We start from the raw sequence: 20,868 nt of genomic DNA, 5'->3' as shown, positions 1-20,868 counted from the left end.
AAGGCGAAACCGTTGCATTGTAAATGCTTGTTTCTTTTCTGTGTTTGTAGTGAATCCATGGCTATGTTTGTTAATCCTTCTTTCAATGTAATTCTTTTCACGAATCTTTTAAGCTTCAACTTGCTTTCTTTTCTATGTGTTTCCATCTTCTTCTCCAGTCTCATCTTTCTGGCGGAGGCGGGTGGGTTCGCTAGTGAATCCAGAAAGATCTTCAAGCTGCAAAACTACACCGACAGGTAAGAAACTATTCGTTTTACAGCGTGAATCTTTCTGGATTCACTATGCTGTGCATCGATTTTGTAGCGGTTTTCGTTACTTTTGCGGCGGTTGGGTGGAAGATGAGCGTTGGTTGTTGAATATATATGTATGTTTTTTGTCCTACTTGTGCTTCTTTGTTCATTTGCACATCCACGCAATAGTGCTTAGGGAACGTGTGCACTGAAGCCCATGTTGCCGCCAGGCATATGTCCTGAATTGGTGTGTTGGCCAGGAAGGCAATTGTTGCTCCTTTCTTCCTGGTCGAGTGGGCCTGTGCCCCTCCTGTTAGCTCCTGGCCCGCTTGCTTGTGGCAGAATTGTATTGTCTGTGCGATCCATCGAGCTATGGTGTTTTTAGTCACTGGTTTACCCATGTAACTGTTTGCCAAGGATACGAAGAACTGTTTTGTCTTCCTGTGTCCCTTCGTCCTTTCCATGTAGTGCATCACAGCCCTTCTTGCGTCTAGAGTGTGGAGCGCCCTCTCAGCGCTTGTAGTGGGGTTTTGGAAGAAGCTAGGAATCTGAATACTCTGATTCATGTGGAACCTTGACACCACCTTAGCCATGAAGTGTGGGTCTGTTCTCATCACGACCCTGTCACTGTGTATCTGGATGTAGGGTTCCTGCAGTGTCAGTGCCTGCAGTTCGCTCACCCTTCGTAGCGAGGTGATTGCTACCAGAAAAGCCGTTTTCATAGTTAGCATTTGCAGTGATGCTTTGTGGATAGGTTCGAAAGGTGCTTTCATGAGCTCCATCAGTACCACATTAAGGTTCCAAGCCGGTGGCGGCATTCTCTTTGGTGGCGCTATTCTTTTAGCCCCTTCCAGGAATCTTTTTACGACTTGAGATGTGAAGGAGTTTCTCCCTGTTTCTCCTCTTGTGTATGCCACAATCGCTGCCAGGTGTACCCTCAGCGAGGATGAGCTTAGCTTAGCTTTTATTAGGTGTGAGAGGTACCTCAGCACCATCATTCCCTGGTCATTTTTCTATGGAGTTTCTTCTTCCAACACCATTGAGTGAATCTTTTCCATTTTTCCCCATAGCACTTGCGTGTGCTGGGCCTTCTTGCCTCTCGCAGCACCCGCAGGGTGCTCTCTGGTAGTTTTAGGTGTGCGAACTCTAAGTCCTCAGGAGCCAGGCAGAGAAGTTGAGGCTCTCCGGCTCTGGGTGTAGCACTTCTCTGTTTTCCATGGAGAGTAGGTCTCTTCTTTTCGAGAACTTGTGGGGGGGACCCTGCGCCATCGCCAATACCTGCGAGTACCAGGTCTCCTGGCCCATTGTGGTACCACCAGGATGAGCGTCATGTTGCTTGTCATGCATTTGTTGAGAACCCTGGGGATCAGTGGTATCGGGGGAAAAGCGTAGGCAAATGTTTTTGACCAGCTTATCCATAGGGCATTCCCCTGTGATAGTGCCTCTGGTTGCCTGGATGCAAAGTATTGGCATTTTGCATTCCGGCATGTTGCAAACAGGTCTATTGTCGGAGTGCCCCACCTCCTGAATAGTCTCTCTGTTTCCTGAATATTGAGTTGCTGAAGTTTGCCTGCTGAGCCAATCCGCTTCTACATTGTCCTACCCTGGCAGATGTATGGCTAGCAGGTCTATTTTGAGTGGTATTGCCCATCTCCAGATTTCCTGTGCCAAGCTTGACAGAGGGAATGATTGAGTTCCCCCCTGTTTGTTTATGTAAAACATCGTAGTGGTGTTGTCTGTTTGTATCAGCACCTATTGGCTGTACAGGAATGAAAGGCCTTGAGGGCTAGCAACACTGTTTTCAGTTCCAGGTAATTGATGTGTCTGACTGCATCTGTAGGGCTCCACAGACCCCTCACTCTGAGCCTGTTCATGTGTGCGCCCCATCCCTTCTGGGATGAGTCTGTGGTGATGGTCACTGTTGGGTCCGGTGGTGTTAGAGGTTTCCCTACTGTTATCCTTTCCTTGGTCCACCACCTTATTTCTTCCTGCACCCTGTGCGTTACAACCACTAGATCCTCCCAACTTCCTGTAGCTTGTGACCATTGCTTTTGCAGCCACTCTTGGAGTGGTCTCATCTGCAGTCGTACATTGGGGACCAGGTGTATGCATGACGCCATCATCCCCAAGATCTTGCTCACAGTCCTCACTGTCAGAGCTCGCCCCTTCTGGTAGTGACGTTTCTCCCTCAGTAGGCTGAGTGTTCTCTTTTCGCTGGGTAACACCCTGCATTGGACGGTGTCGATTTGAGCTCCCAGGAAGATCTTCACCTGCTCCGGTTCCATTGAGCATTTTCCCCAGTGTATGTTAACGTTTTTGTGACCTGCTCTGCGTGGTCCTTGCATGTACTGTAAGAGCTTGCCTTTATGAGCCAGTCGTCTAGGTAGGGGTACACGTGTATCCCCTCCCTTCGCAGATGTGCGGTCACTGCCGCAAGGCATTTGGTGAAGACCCTTGGTGCGGACTTTAGACCGAATGCCAGGGTTGTGAATTGGTAGTGATCCTTGTTCACTGTGAATCTTAGCATGTGCTGCCTGTTCATGGGGATGTGCAGGTAAGCATCTTTGAGGTCTATGGTACACAAGAAGTCCCCGGCCTTTATTTGCGGGATGACCTCTTGTAGGGACGTCATCTTGAATTTTTGGGTCTTTACATATTTGTTTAGGAACCGTAGGTCCAGGATGGGTCTTAGGCTTTCGTCCACTTTTGGCATCAGGAAGTAGTTTGAGTACACTCCCCTGTTCCGTTCTTTGAATGGGACCGGTTCGATGGCCTCTTTGAGGAGGAGTTCTAGAGCTTCCTCTTGGAGCAATTGCAGCTCTCTTCCAGAGTGCTCTCTTTTCTTTGGCCTTCTGTTTGGTGGTCTCTTTTCCAACTCTATGAAGTATCCGAACTGCATGATGTTGAGTATCCACTTGTCTGTGGTTATCTTTCTCCACTCCTGGAGAAAAAATCTCAGCCTGCCTCCTACTGGTGTTACATGTTCCTTTGTGTCTTGTCCGTGTAGCCCTTGTGAGAAGTTGGCCTGATATGCAGTGCTCACTATTCTAGTGATCACTATGTATCATTCCAACAACCCTTATTGATGATTGGTTGTAAGTCAACCTTATAGACCAGCTATCCTAGTAGCATGGATACAAGCAGTCTAAGGCTAAGACTCTAGAGGGCGTGTTAAGCCAGCTGTTTTACCATCACATATACCCCTTGAACACCAAGTGAAAGGACACCACACAAGTTATGAAAATAAACGTATATTTATTTATAACAAGACTACCCTGGCTCTTTATGAGACAGGGAGCTAAGCACACAACAAAACTCTTAAAGAAATACTTAAAGTCGCACAATTTACACAAATGCCCGAGGGGCACGAAAAACCATATATTACAAAAGTGGAATGCGAAATTACTAGCAGGTAAGTACTATTCTCATAGGCTTTAGAATCGCTAGGGCTGGACTACTGAACCTTTAGATTGCAAGCAGGAGGCCTAGGGACGTAGTGTGCAGAGTGGGAACTCACGCGTAAGGCGGGAAAAAGTCTATGGAGGCTAGTAAAGACAAAGTTAGTGTTCTCGGGCGAACCCGACTAGGTAGAGCTGAAACGACAAAGGATCCTGACACTTAGATAGTTAGACTATGCTGGAGCACCGAAATGCTCAGGTTACCTAGCCCAGGGGCTGCGGCTGCATAGGGTTGAAAAGACGTCGGAGATCCTCGTTGCAGTCTATGGAGCCTGAAGAAAGAAGTTGCTGGCAGGCGACCAGTGAAGAAGTTCGTGAGGATCCAAGCCTGGATCAGTGAAGAGGAAGACCTGAAAGCAGAGGGGACCAAGTTCTGAATCACTAGCCAGTGATTGAGGGGGCACCAGAGTGGCACCGGACAAAGTCACCTCGACCAGGTGAGTGGGCGCTGCTGGGCTCTGCAGTCTCTCGGACCAGGAGGCGTTGTCGGAGACCAGGATGGAGGTGCGAGCTGTCCCACGAAGGTATCTGCTGTCGACGTCGCTGGACCCAGGATTGGGGCAACAAGTCTTGGCAAATGCAAGCCCACACGGTGGACTTAAAATGGCGTCTGGAGTGGACCAGGAGGGTCCGGGGTGCTCCTCTGTTGGAGGGGAGCAAGGGCCAGTCTGGAGCAACCAGACCAGCGGTGTTTGTCGTCGAAGTTCGTCGTCAGAGGGTCACTAGCCAACGGGCAAGTGGCCTGGACAACGCGGTGAGCAGCAAAGAGCAGAAGGGTCCCACGCAGATCTCGTGGATGCAAGGGGGCTAGACTTCGGTGCTGGAGCTGCTCAGGGTTGGGGCTTCTCTTACCCCAAAGCACTTGGGTGAGGGTCACTCGGTGGTCGTGCTGGGAAAGCGTCGTGCAGTCTTGAAGATGGCCGGTCCCTCGAGGTCTCGTCACACCCACGGGTCTCAGCTGGGCTGAAGATGCGGGTAGAGGTCAGAGGTGCCAGGGAAGCCGGTTCTCGTCGAGCTGGGCAGTCTTGATCCGGAGGAGAGACTTACAGCAGACCGCGATGCTTGGATGGTGCCTGCTGCTGCAGGGTGACTACTCCTTAGTCACAAGGGAGATATCTTGAGAAGAAGTCGAGAGTTCCTTTCGTGGAAAGTAGTTTCAGGATTCAAAGATGATATAATCTGGAAGGGGGCCAGCTCCTACCTTTATCCTGCAAAAGGGGGCTGGCACGCGACTAAGTCCTGCCCTATGGGTGGGACTAGGAGGGGGGTGGTTACACCCCTCTCCTTTGGCAGGCTTTTCCCCAGCTCAGGGGCTGGTGTGCCCCTGGAACTGGTTCAAGCTGGCCAATGCATAGTGAGCACCGGGGTGCCACTTGCAGTCACCTTCCTCTAAAGCCCTGCCTACCTAGGATACACAAAATCCTGTCTGGGACGGTGCTGGCACCGCCCCTGACAGGAAACCCTTTGTCCTTGCCTCCTGCGCTGGGAGGACTCCCAGCAACAGGAGGGCAGACTTGTGTCTCGGTGGCAGCATCCATTTTGTGGAGCTGAGGCTATGTCTGACTTTAACCGGGTTACAGGTTACCAACATGTCTTCTCCCTCTAGAGGGGTGGAATGCTACCCCCGTCGCCAGAACTGGCGAGGGGGTAGTATTCCAAAGCGTATGACACCTTACACGACATGTTTAGATAATGTCAGTCCAAAGTTACCATATCCGCGAGGATTATAAGGCACTTAAGAGTATATGGTCTGACGCTATCATGGAAACGGCAAAGGGATAGATCCGAAAGCCGCAGACAGGCTCAGCTCATGCCAGAGCACTATCTCACACGATTCCAAGCACTCTGCCTTCAGGATTGTTAAGGCCTGCCATAGGAGTGACTGATAGGAGATCTGTGTGCCCATTTAGGTTTAGATATAGGTATACTATATCTAAAGCAAAGGGTGATTACACCACCTTGCCCCCAGCTGTCAAGCAGCCAGTTGTGTCGGTTTAGTTAGTCAGCCCAGGGGTGGCATAATACATGCTGCAGCCCCTGGGAGACTCCTGGGTGCACCTCAGCCCTGGGTACAGGGACTCAGAGAGGGCCCAGTGCCAATTCAGTACCTGGGTACAATTTGGAATAGAGTGAACAGCTAGGCTGTGGGTCTGATTAGCAGGCCCACAGCCAGGGAAAGTCGTAAACCAGTGAAGCAAAAAGCAAAAATCTGGGTGATCATAGGATTGCAGACCCTACTCTCCTACAGCCCTCTCCTCTTTTTTCTTCCGTGCTCCTCCCTCGGAGGGTTCGAGTGGGTGGGCACCGTTTTCCTTGAGCAGTCACTAAGAGGGGGGTTGTTCACCGCCTCTCCTTCTCTGGCCCCGTCCGTTCCCTCTTGATTGAAAGGACTGGCCCCTGTTCTGATAGTTCCAGTTTTGCCTCTGCTGGCCCTGGTGACTTTGGTTATCACTCTGCTGCCCCTGGTGGAATGCCTGGTGTGATTGCTCTTGCTGGTTTCCACCCCTGCCGTTCGGCCTCCGTGTAGGAGTGCCCCTTCTCATCCCTCTGAATTGCAGGGCCCCCATGGACCTTGCCGTCTCGTTGTCCTTTTTCAGTTGGGTGAGCTTCTCGTCAACTGGGGCTCCGAACAGTGTTTCGCCATTGAAGGGTGTGTTCAGGATGTTGTTCTGAACCTCAGCTTTGAAGCTTGAGATCCTGAGCCAAGCTTGCCTTCTCTCTGTGATGCCTATAGCCATCAGTCTGCTGGATGTTTCAGCCCCATCCAAGGTCTTCAGGCACGAGTTAGCAATGCGTTTCCCCTCTTCCACAAGGTGTGATGCCCTCTCATGGTATTGTTCCGGGAGGTGCTTGATCAATTGGCCCATCTCATCCCAATGCTGGTATTGATGTCTATTCAGGAGGGCGTTGGAGTTCGCCATCCGCCAGCGCGTTGCGGCGTTCCTCTCTATTTTCCTGCCCGTTAGGTCCATCCTCCTGCTTTCCTTGTCAGGTGGAGGTCCAGATGTTGTTGGGACGTTTGCCCTACATTCTGGCCGTTGCAGCGATTACTGAATCTGCTGTGACGGACCCCTTGATGTAAGGCGAGTCCTGGGAGGAGAATTTGTATTTCTTCTCCGTCCTCGGCGTTACTGATCTGCATGTAGCCGGGTCCTTGAAAGCTTCCTTCCCCTGGTCTGTGATACTCTTCAGCATGGGCAAGAATTGGCTTCTTGTCTGCGTGGGGAGCAATGTTTCCAGCAGGAAATCTGCTTTTGGCTTCTCCTCTTCCAGCTTAACCCCATAAGCTGCTGCTGCCTTCCTGACCACCTCATTGTATGCCCCAATGTCATCCGGTGGCGAAGGCCTCGAGGGGTATGTCTCCACAGCCTCCTCCGGGTTTTCGGCCTCGATGTCCTGCCATTCCTGGTCTTGGGCCGTCGAGGAACCTGAGCCGTAGCTTGACTGCTGCTCCCCGTAATCCCCCTCTGTGTAATAGAGGTCCTCTTCCTCTTCGTGCTCCGAAGTTTTCGGCGGCTCTTCGACGTCGAACTCCTCGTGCTCCTGCACCTCAGCGACGGCCATTGCCGGCTTCGAGGGGATCCTGTAACTTCTCATCTTTTCATCAAAGTCCTTCTTTCTCTGGAGGATGTTCTCCATTTCGGCCTCGAGCCTTCTTTTCTTTCTCTGCATCTCTGCGGCCTGCTCGTCGTCGAGCGTTTCGGCTGCTCTCTTCGACGGCGTCATCGACGTCAACGCTTTCTTCGGCTCCTTTTCCTTCGAAGTCGAAGACCCTTTTTCGGGGGCTTGCTTCGACGACCTTTGCTTTTCGCCGGTCTTCGGCCTCCGGGAGTCCTTCTCGAAGGATCCGCTGGGCTCTTTTTCGGAGGATGCAGCTTCGGTCGTCGAAGTTTTCGGCGCCGGTGCTCCTTTCGAGGCTTTGGGCTCTGACTTTCGAGAGTCTACCTCTGGCTTTCGAGGTCCTGTGGGTGTTTTCGGGGTCGCAGACTCTCCTACCTTGTCAGGCGTTTTCTTATCGGTATCTGCGAGCGTGAAGTCATCTGGACCTTCGGCGATGTTGTCCTCGTCGTCGGTGGAGAGGCCCAGTTTGTAAAGCGTCGGGGCCTGGCCCTTGCCCTGCATCGTGTGGTGAGCTGTCCTCTGTCTCTCTCGAATTCGGAGTGTCTTCGGCTTGAAGACGGAGCAGGCGTTGCAGTCTCTGCTCTCGTGGTCTATTGGCAGGCAGAGGTTGCAGACCGGGTGCTGGTCCTTCTGCGCGAACTTGTGGTGGCAGTTCTTGCAGAATTTAAAGGGTGTTTTGTACATCCCTGCGCTCAGGGGGCCCCCTGTGTGCGCCTTCCTCCAAGGACGTCGAAGATCTCGAGGTTCTTCCCTTTCTTCGTCGTCTCTTCTCTGATGGTCTTCTTCTCCCAATCTTCTCGGGTCTTTACCGTCGAAGAGTTGCTGTATTTCCTCCTTTTCTCCTCCAAAACTTCTGGAGCTTCACGCGATGATCCAGACCCAACGGCGGAAAAAAGAATCTGAAGATGCGCCCAAGGGTGGGAGCTTCCGCCGGAAGCATGCCGACGTCGCCGAAGGTACACCAAATGGTGGGACGTCGACGCCCACCTGGGCTACTAAAAAAAAATTACAAAAACAGAAAAAAGACTACGATTCCGGACCCAACCACCAGATTGCGGAATGTGCACAGCATAGTGAATCCAGAAAGATTCACGCTGCAAAAGTTGGAGCTTTGACTAGCAGTCGTCCAGGTAAGGAAAAACCTCCAGAGATTGTTTCCTTAGAAACGCCGCCACTGGGGAAAACACCTTCGTAAATATCCTCGGAGCAGCCCGTAGGCCAAAAGGAAGTACTTTGAATTGGAAATGGCTCTTGCCTACTGTGAAGCGCAAGTATTGCCTGTGAGCTGGGTGGATCGGCACATGGAAGTAGGCGTCCTCCAAATTCAGGGTTGCCATGTAATCGCCCGGATTCAAAAGACGAAGAATACCTTGAAGAGTGACCATCCTGAACGACAGTTTGATGAGATAGGCGTTGAGCTCCCACAGATCTAATATGGGGCGCCAAGTTTCTGTCGTCTTTTGAACCAGGAAGAACCTGGAATAAAACCCTTTCCCCCTCTGGGAGAGAGGTACAAGTTCTATTGCCCCCTTGATAAAAAGCTGGTGGGCTTCGAGACGTAACAGTCCCAGATGTTTCGATTGACAGGCGCCTGGAGCTCTGGTTGGAGGTAGATGTTGAAACTCCAACGTATGGCCACTCGATGATATTTAAGACCCACTGGTCTGATGTTATAAGTTTCCAGCTGTCGAGACAAAGAGATATCCTGCCCCCCACTGATGTAATCGGAGGAGGAAGAACAGTAGTAAAAGCCACGAGGCCGCTATTGCCTCTTGGAGTTGTCACGCCCTTGACGATTCTGGCGGCCTTTCTGCGATTGACGAGAGTAAGCCGCCGACTGGCCCTGACGTTGATTAGAGTATTGAGGCTTTTTAGACTGGTAAGACTGGGACGAATATCTTTGTTGGTTGCCACCTCTGTTAGAGGAGAAGCCTCTTCCTCTCGCTCCTCTAAAAGGAACTTTACGGTAGATCAACGAACCCAAAGGCTTTGCCGTGTCCGTATCTTTTTTGATGCTTTGGAGGGCCTCATCCACATGCTTCCCGAAAAGCAATTCTCCATCAAATGGTAAGTCCAAGATTTTGTTCTGGACCTCCTGGCGAAACCAGGTCGCCCGCAACCAGCCCTGACGCCGCAGCACAGCTGATCCAGCCAGCGCACGAAAGGCAGTGGATGCGATGTCCATAGCGCAATCTATCATTTCAGATGAAGATCTCTCTCCTTCCACCAAAACCTTTTTGGCCTCATCCCTTGTAGATTCCGGGAGCTGTTCCACAAACGGGGACAGGTCGCACCACATCTGGCGATCATACTTGCCAAGAATGGCAAGGGCATTAGCAGCACGGACAAGAAGACTAGCCATAGAGGAGAATCTTTTACCCATTGTCCAATCGCCGTCCCTCTTTATCCAGAGGTGTAGTCAGGGGCGTGGAAGGATTCTTTGATTTGCTCTGCGCTGCTTGAGAGATTACAGAATCTGGCTTTGGTTGACCTAGAAGACAAGCTGGACTGCCATCCGGCGCCTTGTACTTCTTCTCAAGCCTGGGAAGAACAGGTATGACTGTTGCCGGGTTTTGCATAATCTTAACTCCCTCCGACCATACATGTTCGATGGTAGGAATAGATCGGACCGACTTCTTGAATGGTTCTTTAAAAACATATAGGAAGCAGTCTGACTGCACAGTTGTTATTGGCAGACCAAATCTGACAGCTGCCCTCTCCATGAGGTTGTGGAATCCCCCAATGTCAGCAGGCGGAGAAGTAGCAGTATCCTGCCCCGCCACATCTGGATCGTGCGCACCACTATCATCATAGTCTAGATCTGGATCATGCGCAGGTTCCTCTTCGACACCATCATCAGGAGAGACATCATCCACTACGTTGTGGACTTCCTCTATGAGGTCCGGCTGCACCGCCCGTGGAACCAGCATCATCACTATGATTGCTGGAGCCGGAGGTCTAACTGGCGAAGGAGGGCGCTCCTGCTGCGGAACAGGCGGGGTGGGAATCCTGCTCCTGTAATCCTGCAGCATTAGTTGTAAGTCCGATATTAGCGACGATGGCATGGCTACCATGTCTTGTCCTAAAGTTGGAGGAGGTGTGCGTTGTGGGACATATTGCTGTTCATAATACTCCTCTGTGTCCGTATCCTGACACTTTAAGTTCAAGTCCGAGGGACTGTAAGCATCCCCATATGGATTCTCCTCCTCCTCGTCACCAGACTCCTCATCAAACAACATGGTCGGAGGTAAGGATGAAACTCTTCTAGGAGACGTCATCTCCGGCGTTATCTGCTGCTTGTGCATGGAAAAATGCATCTTTTGAATCGTCGACGGAGTCGTCGTCGATGAAAACATTGATGGAACCGTCGACAGAGAAGTGGTCGTCGACGGAGCTTTCATCGTCGACGGAGGTTTCCTTGTCGACGGAGCTTTCATCGTCGACGGTGGACCAACCGTCGACGGTGTCGTTGACGAACTCGTTGTCATCACCATTGCCATCGTCGCCGTAGTCTTCGTCGCCGAAGACACTACTCTCGACGTCATTATCGTCGACATCGAGAACACAGCTACCGTCGACGAGCACGAAGGCACCTTAAACGTCGACGATGGTCCCAATGGAGTCGACGTCGACAGAGCTACCGTCGACGGTCCCGTCGACCGAGCCACCACAGAAATCAAGGCTTTTTGAGAAGACGTCGTCGAAGTACCTGCTGATTTTGTCGTCGACGGACGCTGCTTTTTATCCGGTTTCTCATCCTGTGAATCAGCAGCCAATTTCTTGCTGTCCTTCACCTTTAAAGTTGGTTGTGAAGGAACAGAAGCATCACTCTTTATCTATTTGGCTGTGTCCACCGTAGCAGCCTGTCCGAGCCTCTCCTTTTCACCTCGGTGAGGAGATTTAATGGGACTAGCCCTCTCGGACCTATCAGAGATCTTTTGTTGGGCTTTGACAGGGATGTCCGCAGAAGTAGAGGGAGGTGACCTACCCCTCTTTCTGGACCGTCTGGAAGATGACGCAGATGAAGAGTCTTCTTTGTCCGAGGACAGTACTTCCTTCCGAGACTTCATCTTTTGTAGCCAAGTTAGTAATCGGCCCTCCCTGTCTCTCAATGTCTTTGTCGAAAAAGTCTTACAGATCTTACAATCTGTGGCCTTGTGGTCGTGATACAAGCAGTAGATACAGTCTTCATGCTTGTCCTCAACAAAAAGCCTCTTTTTTGCACAGGTCCTGAACAAAGCCTTCTTTTCCTTGTCCGACATAATAAATTCCTGAAGTAAAGTTGAAGAATTGAAGTTGAAGAAAGAAAACTGAGCAGAGCTCAGTGGAGACTCCCTAGCACAACGTGCGGTAGAAAATCTGAGGCTCTGAGGCTCTCTCAGGAAGGTTCTATGTGGTGACGCTGTTCTGATTGGTTGTTGAGAAAAGTTTGGGATCTTTTACACATAGAGGGTGATATGTTACAAAATGAGATGAGGCCTAAGCCTGGTTTCTCTTTTGTTTCTATGGTTATGATATATTTTATTTACCGAGGCTCCCATTCAGACGACGGGGAATGATACAAAGCATGGGAATCTATGAAAGTTCCAATACTGGGGTAATAGTTTGTACACTTTGGGTAACACATGCATAGGCCATGCAGATGTTCTTTGACATGTCTAGCACAGAGAAGGGAGGGAGTGTAACTCCTGGGTCCCTCCATATAATTAGTTGGAATGTTCGTGGGGCCATGGATAAGGTCAAGCGTGGGGCCATTCTCCATTATGCAAAGAGAGCTGGGGCCGACATGCTCCTACTCCAGGAAACGCACTTGCTGGGCATTAAAGCTCTTTGCTTGCAGCAATATGGTTACCACCAAGTATTCTATTCAGGGTTCACACGAGGCTCCCGGGGGGTAGCGATATTGATTCACGGCAGGGTCTCATATGTGCATGAGAACCTCTGGTCAGATACACAGGGAAGGTATGCGTTTATACAGGGCACGGTTGGAGGGGATGTGTTGACGCTGGGTAGCGTGTACGCCCCACCGCCACTGCAGTGGTCCTTGGTGGAACGGCTCATGACATTATGGGGAGATATGCCGGACACATTCTCTATTATTGGTGGCGACTGGAATGATGTAATGGAGTTAGATCGCGATAGGTGGAGCAGCAGTGATGCTGTTGGGGGGGTGGGGGCGGGACCTCCTACCAAATTACACTCCCTAGAGACAGGGTTCGATTGGACAGATGTATGGAGACACCTGCATGGCCCTCACCGGGAATATACCTTCTTTTCCACTTCCCAGGACTCCTTCCCGAGGTTAGACTACATATTTGTTCCCAGGGTACTTACGCACAGGGTGTTATCAGCGAGCATCCTGCCCAGAGCTTTGTCGGACCACTCACCCGTTGCTCTCACCTTTCAGATTGGTACGGGACAGCAGCCGCTCAGATAGCGTATGTCGGGGAGGCAACTACAGAAAGAGGATTATCGGGAACACTTGACCAGAGAGATAGATAATTACCTGACGACTAATGTGGGAGCAGTTGAGTCTCCAGCGGTGCTTTGGGAGGCGCTGAAATCCACCCTCCGGGGTGTGGACATTTCCTGGTGTGTGGCTGCGCGGAGGAAGCGGCGGGAGGATCTGGTGTGCCGGGAGGCAGACATGGAGGCGTTGGAACACAGGTCGGGAGGCTAATGGGGGCCTGGCTAAGAGGCAGCTAGTGTTGGCTCAGCAACAATATGCAGCGGTGCTGCTGGATGAGGCTCGCCAAGCCTGGCTTGCAACACGTAGCAGGCTTTATCAGTGGGGAGATAAGTCAAGCAAGATTGTGAGAAAGTGAGTTCCTGTTGCATTACTCCCCCACTTTTTGCCTGATACCTGATGCACTTTTCCTAGGTGTGCCTTGGGTCCCTGTCAATCAGGCACCCAGGGCCTGTGTTTCTTCCCTAAAAACTATACTAAAGCCTAAACCCAATCGGCATCTCTAGCCACATATCAGCCCCTAGTAAATGGTACCCTGGGTACCCAGGGCATTGAGACCAGAGAAGACCCCTAAGGGCTGCAGCACTTATTGTGCCACCCTTAGGGGCCCTGTACCTTGACACCCACACATTGCCTTTGCAGGCTGAGTGTCTAGGTGCAGAACTAAACAAAGAGTCGACATGGCACACATCGCTGTGTGCCATGCCCACAACACAACTGCCCTGGCATACATCAGCCACCCCTCTAGCTGGGTGCCCTATGCTAGTGGTGTGGGCACGGAAGCATGAGCCCTGTGCCCCTACAGAACCCAGGGCCATTCCTGGGTATTGCAAGTACAGTGATGCCATTAAGGGTATATGGTGCTGGGAGGTTGTCACTACGAACTCCACAGCACCATAATGGCTACACTGACAAGTTTGATATCAAACTTCTCAGCACATTAAACCCACACTGATGCCAGTGTGGGATTTAATGTAAAATCCACTAAAGAGGGCATCTTAGAGATGCTCCCTGAAACCTAACCTACAATCCACGTCTGGGCTGAGTGGCTGCCACACAGCAGACATGTTGCTGGACCCCTGGGTGGAGAGCCCCCGCTCTCCTGGGCCTGCCACAATGCACATCCTGGGCGAGGTGCTATGTTTCCTCCCCCAGGATGGACAGGGGGAAGCTTCAAAGGCATGCCGCCTCTGAGAGCTTCTCCAGACCATTTGCTGTACCCAGCAACTGGCCCCCACCCGTTCTACCCCCACTCTGGTGGGAAGATGGCGGGAAAAACTATGTCAGGAAAGGGGGTGTGCCATCCTTTTCCAACTCCACCACTCAGGTGGAGGTGGCGAGGAGAAGCACGGCCCCAGGCTCCGGCCATCTTGTAGATGGGGAGCCCTGCCCAATCCCAGCTAGGTTCCTGCCTCCCTCCCACAGGAGAGGAGCAGGCTAGGGGGTGTACTCACCCCAGGAAAGGGACCCATTGGTCCCTGCCCTTGCCCTGCCTGTAACGCCCCTAAATTTAGTATTTAGGGGCTCCCTGAACCTTCCTTCCTCAGACCCAGAAACCGAAACAAGAAAGAAGAACAAGAAACAAGGAGACCTGCCGTGCAGCTGCTATGAAGAGGAAGACACCATCTGATTTGGCCCCAGCCCTACCAGCCTGTCGCCCCTCGAACCTGCTCCTGCTAAACCCCGGCGTCTCCAGTGGTCAGCAACCTCAAAAACCCCGGAGGACCTGACTGCCTTGTGACTCTCACTACCTGGGTCTCCCACGAGCAGTGGTACTGCTCAAAGCAAGTAACAAGCCCTGGCACCAGCCCGAAAACCGCGAACCCTGCACACTCTGCACCCGCCAAGCCTGGCCTGTGCTGGAGTGAACCAAGACCCTGAGGACATCCCCCCCGGCGATTCTGACTCGGAATCCAGTGCCCAAGGACCCTCCTCGATGACCCCGACGACGCCTGTAGCCTCAGGACAAAGGACCCCTCCGACCGCGACCAGCAGGGGTAAGATTTCCCGACCTCAAAAGACACCCCTGCACCCAGCGCCCCACAGCCCACTGTGCCAAACTCCTGGGTGCCTACCGATCCTCCAAGATCCCAACTTACCCCTCGAAGTGTTGGTCGCTCCTGAAGACCCACCGTCCCCGAGCCTGCAGCCTTTGTTCCCTTTTCAAGATCCTCATTGGATAACATTGAGCGCCCGATGGCTCAAAAGCACCCTGCACCCAGCCGCCCGAGTGTCCCTGGTAGTGCAACGTGTACCCTATTCTACTTCCCCATTTGCCCTGAGCAAGTGACCAGGAGCCCAGCTCCCACAGCCGCGTGGCCTGCTAGCCAGCAGCCACCAACCGAATTTCTCCTGCCTCTCGTTGGATAACATTGGACCTAACTACCTCTGCACCCGGCCGCCCCTGTGCCACTGAGGGTGTACTAACAAAACCTACCTGAAACCATTAAGTGTTTTTCTATGAAATTTCTTCTAAGTGTAAAGTTTTGAAAACTGAAAATATTCATAAAAAAAATCAGCCGAATTCCGAAATACTCACCTGTGATCAGGGGAGAAGTCAGTACTGTACCTTTCAACCCAATACTGAACCGTAAAAGTAATCCGTACCGGGTTTACTAGTAATCTGGATTTTGTCCATAGGAACCCATAGTTTGCTTTTTTATGAAATTTCTTCTGTATACTTTTGAAAACTTGAAATATTCTTTAAAAATCATACGAAATACTGAAACGCAATTACCTACCTGTTTTAAGTTAAGACCCAAGTGCTGGCCACAGGAGACCAGTGCTGGATTACAAAAGTAACGCAATCGTACTTTACCTGCAACCTGAATTTTCTCCCATTGAATAACATAGTCAGATTTACATTGAAAAGTTTCTAAGTGTGAACTTTTAAAACAGCTTTATATTCATGAAAATTCACTACAGTAACTAAAACGTTTTTGCTAATCTGGTTTCAGCTTAGACCCCAGGACTGAATCTAGGATCTGGTCCTGTGACTACTAAAGTAATCTGTATAGTAATCAACTGTACTTACATGTGGAAAACTTATTGAGCTCAATTCTATAGTGTGTTTTAGGATTGTGTTGCTTACTATCAATACTGTATTAATGGTGTGAACAAATTTTATTCTCATAACGAGAAAAGTATATTTTTATAACTGTTGGTTCTAAAAATAAAACAACTATATCTGTGGATATAAAAACAATTGGCCTGGAGTCAGTCCTTAAGTGTGTGAAACCTTTTGCTGACTGAGTGTGTACAACAAATGCTTTACACTGTCCTCTGGTACTGCTTTACTGCTCGACCAAGCTACCACTTTGGAGAGTAAGGTCAGTTCTGACTTTAACCTCTGTTATACCTTTGGGGTTTGTGGACTCTATACACACTATACTACCTTAATGTCCAGTATATATATAGCCACTTTCTTACAAAGATGATGCATCGTCTGTGTCAGGGCACCCTACACGCCCAGCCCCTACCGCGGGTTCTTGACCCGACAGGGGTGCCGATTCTCGAATCCCCAGCTATAGCGGAGAGCTTTGCGACATAATATGAGGCCCTGTATGCGCCGAAGGAGTGTCTTGCGGTGGAGGTTATAGAGAAGTTTATTGATGATCTTCCCCCCAAGGCCGTCTCGGATGAGGTACCGGAGCAATTGGAGAGGCCCCTGTTGGACGATGAGCTAGGTACGGCCCTCGGAAAGTTGAACCCCGGAAAGGCACCGGGTCCCAATGGCTTCCCCAGTGAGTTTTTTAAGCGCTTTTTTGTGCAACTAGCCCCTCATTATCGGCCGGTGGTGGAGGAGGCGAGGCTTGCTTCCCCCGGACTGTAGACATGCGGAGGTGGTCGTCTTTCTCAAACCGGACAGACCCCGGGAGGAACATGCATCGTATCGCCCCATTTCCCTTCTTAATGTTGAGGCAAAAGTGTTAGCCAAGGCCTTGGCTAACCGGCTCAAGCCACACATCACAGCATTGGTGCATCCGGACCAGGCTGGGTTTATGCCTCAGAGGGCGACCCGCCATAACATTAGACGTGCGCATGTTTCGGTGTCGGCTAGTGGGCGGCTGGGGGAGCCAGCAGCGTTGCTACTGGCCGACATGGATAGAGCTTTGATTCCTTGAGTTGGGTGTACCTGTTGGCTCTGCTGCGGAGGCTCAATCTTGGTCCGCGCTTCCTGGCTTATCTGTAGCAGCTCTATACGGGCCTCACGTTGTCAAGTGTGGGTAGGTGGGGCGATATCTCGCTCCTTCTCGATACGACGGGGCACGCGCCAGGGCTGTCCCCTCTCCCCTTATTTATTTGCGCTTGCCATGGAGCCGCTGGCGGCCTGGGTGCGGATCGATGCACAGCTTCGGGGTTTCCGTTGGGTACCAGGTCTAATGGATATAATAGCACTATACGCGGACGATGTCCTGTTTTTCCTTACTGACTTAGACAGGTCGGGCCGCGGCTGATGCGCATCCTTCAGATATTTGGCAAGACCTATGGCCTATATATGAATGAGTGCAAGTCCACATTGTGGGTGTTGGGGGTGGATCAAGGGTGGGTGAGTGGGCCTCGGCGCTTCAACTGGCATCGGATGGTTTGAAGTATTTGGCGGTCTTTCTGTCTGATGTCCCGGCGGTATCCAGAGACCGTAATCTGGCCCCAGTGTGGAATCGCACCCGAGAGGACCTTAAGGTATGGTCTCGCATGCCCCTGACGCTATATCAATTACAAAATCATCCCTACCAGATTCCACCCCATTGGCTCCAGCAATTCAATTCGGCGCTGGGAGGGTTCTTGGGGGGGGGGGGGGGACGGGGGGGGCTGTCAGAGTGGCTCTTCGTACCTGTTTTCTGACCACGTTCACGGGTGGTCTTGCTACCTCGATGTCCTCTCCTACTACCAGGCAGCACATCTAATGGTCCTAAACGACTGGTGGTACGGCGATAGGGGTGATCCAGCCTACGCGGTGGAGCGGCACCTAATGGGCAACAAACCCCTGCATACACTGTTGTACGCCGCACCGCTTCAGAGACTCTTGCCCTTGGTCACGCAGGTGGTGTTTCATGTCTGGCGGCGGGCCCGGAGCAGGATGGGGTGGTGGAATGTCCTGACCCGGGAGACTCCTCTCTGGGGCAACAGGCGTCTGCCTCAAATAGCGGCCTTGCAGGGCTTTCAGGGATGGGATTCTATTGGAATCTCGGTCCTCTGGGATGTGATGACTGCTCTGATGCCTAAGTCTTTCCAAGAGCTACGGGACGAGTACGGGATGCCACGCTCACAGTTCTTTAGATATCTGCAGTGTCGATACGCGTTGGCGCCCAGTCTGTAGGGCCTAGAATCTCACCCCGACTTTAGTCCCATTGAAGCAAAGGTCTTTATGGGGGAATTGCCAGACCGAAAGATCTCCCGCATATATCAAACACTGGTCATTCATTGTTCTGCGAATCTGCAGCGGCTCTAGACAGCATGGGAGAGGGAGGGGGGTGAAATCGAAGAGGAAGATTGGGGGGAGGCATTGGCGAGACGCGGAGAGGAGCAATAGCCATGCGCCTGCGATTGATACAATTCAAATATCTACATCGAGTGCATTTTACTAGAGTGCTTTTTTGGAGAGCAGGTATGATTTGGTCCCCGGAGTGTCTTCGGTGTAAGTCAGACGAGGGTGATTTTCTGCATACAGTCTGGAGCTGGCTGGAGCTGCACCGCTTTTGGAGGGGGGTGTTCTCCTGCTTATCGGAGGTGCTGGGATGGCAGCTTCTCTATACGCCACGCTCTGCCCAGTCCTGAGGCAAGATGGCCACCTGGTAGGAGCTCTAGTCTGGAGCCCTTAGTGCTTGGGATCCCTCTCTTGGAATTATCCCTGATAGCACGCGTCATGGTTGGCGAGGAAAACAAGTAACTGGATTGTATACAAGTAACTGGATTCTAAAAGTAACTGGATTCTAAAAGTAACTGGAATATCGATGTAACTGACGGCTAGGACCCCTGCAACCCTCAACGGAACATCGGCGGAGCCCAGGACGACTGGAGTTGAACTGATGCGTGCCACCGGAGGTGTCCGCCCGAGGTGACCTGCCAGAAATCGCCGTCGCTTGCACCGGACTTCGTGGCTGTGAACCTGGATCCCTGCTGCAGATGCCTGGGAGGCTCCGGACGGACGACTGAATCCTACTCGCCCACGTGAGTGCGGAGTTGCCCTGCTTGCCTGCAATCACCGCCTGCATCTGACCCTCACCCTGCCCGGGGACCCCGGACTGGACAGCGGTGGGAAGACCTATCATCGCTGAACCGGGAGGTCGGTGGGTGTGCCTATCCCGGCGGTCTGAGTGCCTGTCTGTTCGTGGCTAGACCTGCGTGTCCCGGCGATCTGGGTGCCTATCTACTCGTGCCGGGGGCTGGATCCATCGCAACCCGGTGGCGCCCGGAGAGGGTGGCGCCCTGCTCTCTTCACAGCATTTACCACCCACCCTGGGACAACCTTACCTTTTCCCAACAAATCATGGATATGATCTCAACCAATTCCGGACAGCAGCTCACCCAAATATACCTTGGCGACTTCAACCTCCACTGAAACAATCGCAATGATGGTAAATAGTCTCAAAAATGTCCTCGATGCCCTTGACCTCACCCAGATATGCAACAGCCCGACCCACGAGAAAGGCTCTATCCTCGACCTTATCATCTCCAAAGAAGACTCTATCCAACTCGAGTCTATCCAACCCTGTGACTGGTCAGATCATCATATTGTCACATTTTTCATCAATGAAAAAGTTAAATTTAACCCGGTTCAATCCTCCAAGCCCAAAGTCTGGAAAAGAGACCTGAAAAAACTCGACCCAAGCTCTCTGCCTCCTAACAGCTGCAATCTCCTACTTCCACCTACCGGCGCTACGGACGTCCAATCCTTGACTGACCACTATCTCAACGCTATGACCTCAATAATTAACGAGGCTGCACCTATGCAGCTAAAAAGAGTCTCTACTAAAACCTCCAATCCATGGTACGATGGGAGTCTCAACGATGATAGACGAGACATGCGAATGGCAGAGCGCACCTGGAGATCAGCTCCCTCTGCACTGCACCTAAAAGCTCTGAAGAAAAAGAGAAACGCCTATTTCAGGAAAATAAAACGCTCAAAATCAGATTTCTTCAGCCTCCAGCTCGACCAAGCAAAAAAACGTCCGAGAAAACTCTTTGAGCTAATCAGAACACAATCCAAGGAACAACCCCAACCACTCAGCACTGTGCGCAAAGCACCCTCCTGTGAAGACTTCTCCGCCTTCTTTGTCCAAAAAACTGACAACATAAAGAGCGATCTCCTCATTGACGCAAGCCTCTACTCCAAACCCCACTGCATAGCACCCACTGAACCAAAAAACAATGCCTCATGGTCATCCTTTGGCACCTACTCTGAAGAAGAAATTGGTAAACTGCTCAGCACCTTGAAACCATCCAATCACCTCACGGACCCCGTTCCTGCTAACGCTGTTAAAGACTTTATCCCTTTGCTTCTCCCACTCTGGACTAAAATTATCAACAGCTCACTTCAACAAGGAACCATACCTGACTCCCTCAAAGTTGGACAAGTCACACCTTTACTAAAGAAACCTACAGCCGACCCCTCTGATCTGAACAACTACCGTCCCATTACCAATATTCCCACTCTCACCAAACTGCTGGAAAAATGCGCACAACTACAATTGACCAAACACATTGATCAGTTTGACCTCCTCAACCCTCATCAATCAGGCTTCCGAGCAGGGCACAGTACAGAAACTGCTATGACTCACATAATTGACGACGCACTTCAAATGCTAGACCAAAATGACACCTGCCTCCTCAACCTTCTTGATCTCTCTTCAGCATTCGACACCGTTAAACATGAGAATTTACTCGAACTACTAAACACAAGAATGGGTATATCTGGAACTGTTCTCAAGTGGTTCACTTCCTTTCTACACAACAGGTCACAGAAATTCAAGAGCAACCACATGATGTCCTCGCCAATACCTGTATCGCTAGGCGTCCCACAAGGATCCTCCCTATCCTCGACTCTGTTCAACCTAATTATGGAACCTCTCACCACCTTGCTACAAGCATC

General features: G+C 51.3%; 1 protein-coding gene across 2 annotated transcripts in view; it reads right to left on the bottom strand.

Annotated features, from left to right (window-relative positions):
• The window catches only part of LOC144817743 (uncharacterized), a 322,716-nt gene that overhangs the window by 230,790 nt on the left and 71,058 nt on the right, over nt 1–20,868 (bottom strand). The gene's annotated exons all lie outside the window — the stretch shown is intronic.

This window comes from Lissotriton helveticus, chromosome 2_1, assembly GCF_964261635.1.
Source record: "Lissotriton helveticus chromosome 2_1, aLisHel1.1, whole genome shotgun sequence".
Taxonomy (NCBI): domain Eukaryota; kingdom Metazoa; phylum Chordata; class Amphibia; order Caudata; family Salamandridae; genus Lissotriton; species Lissotriton helveticus.
This window is presented reverse-complemented; position numbering and strand designations above follow the sequence as displayed.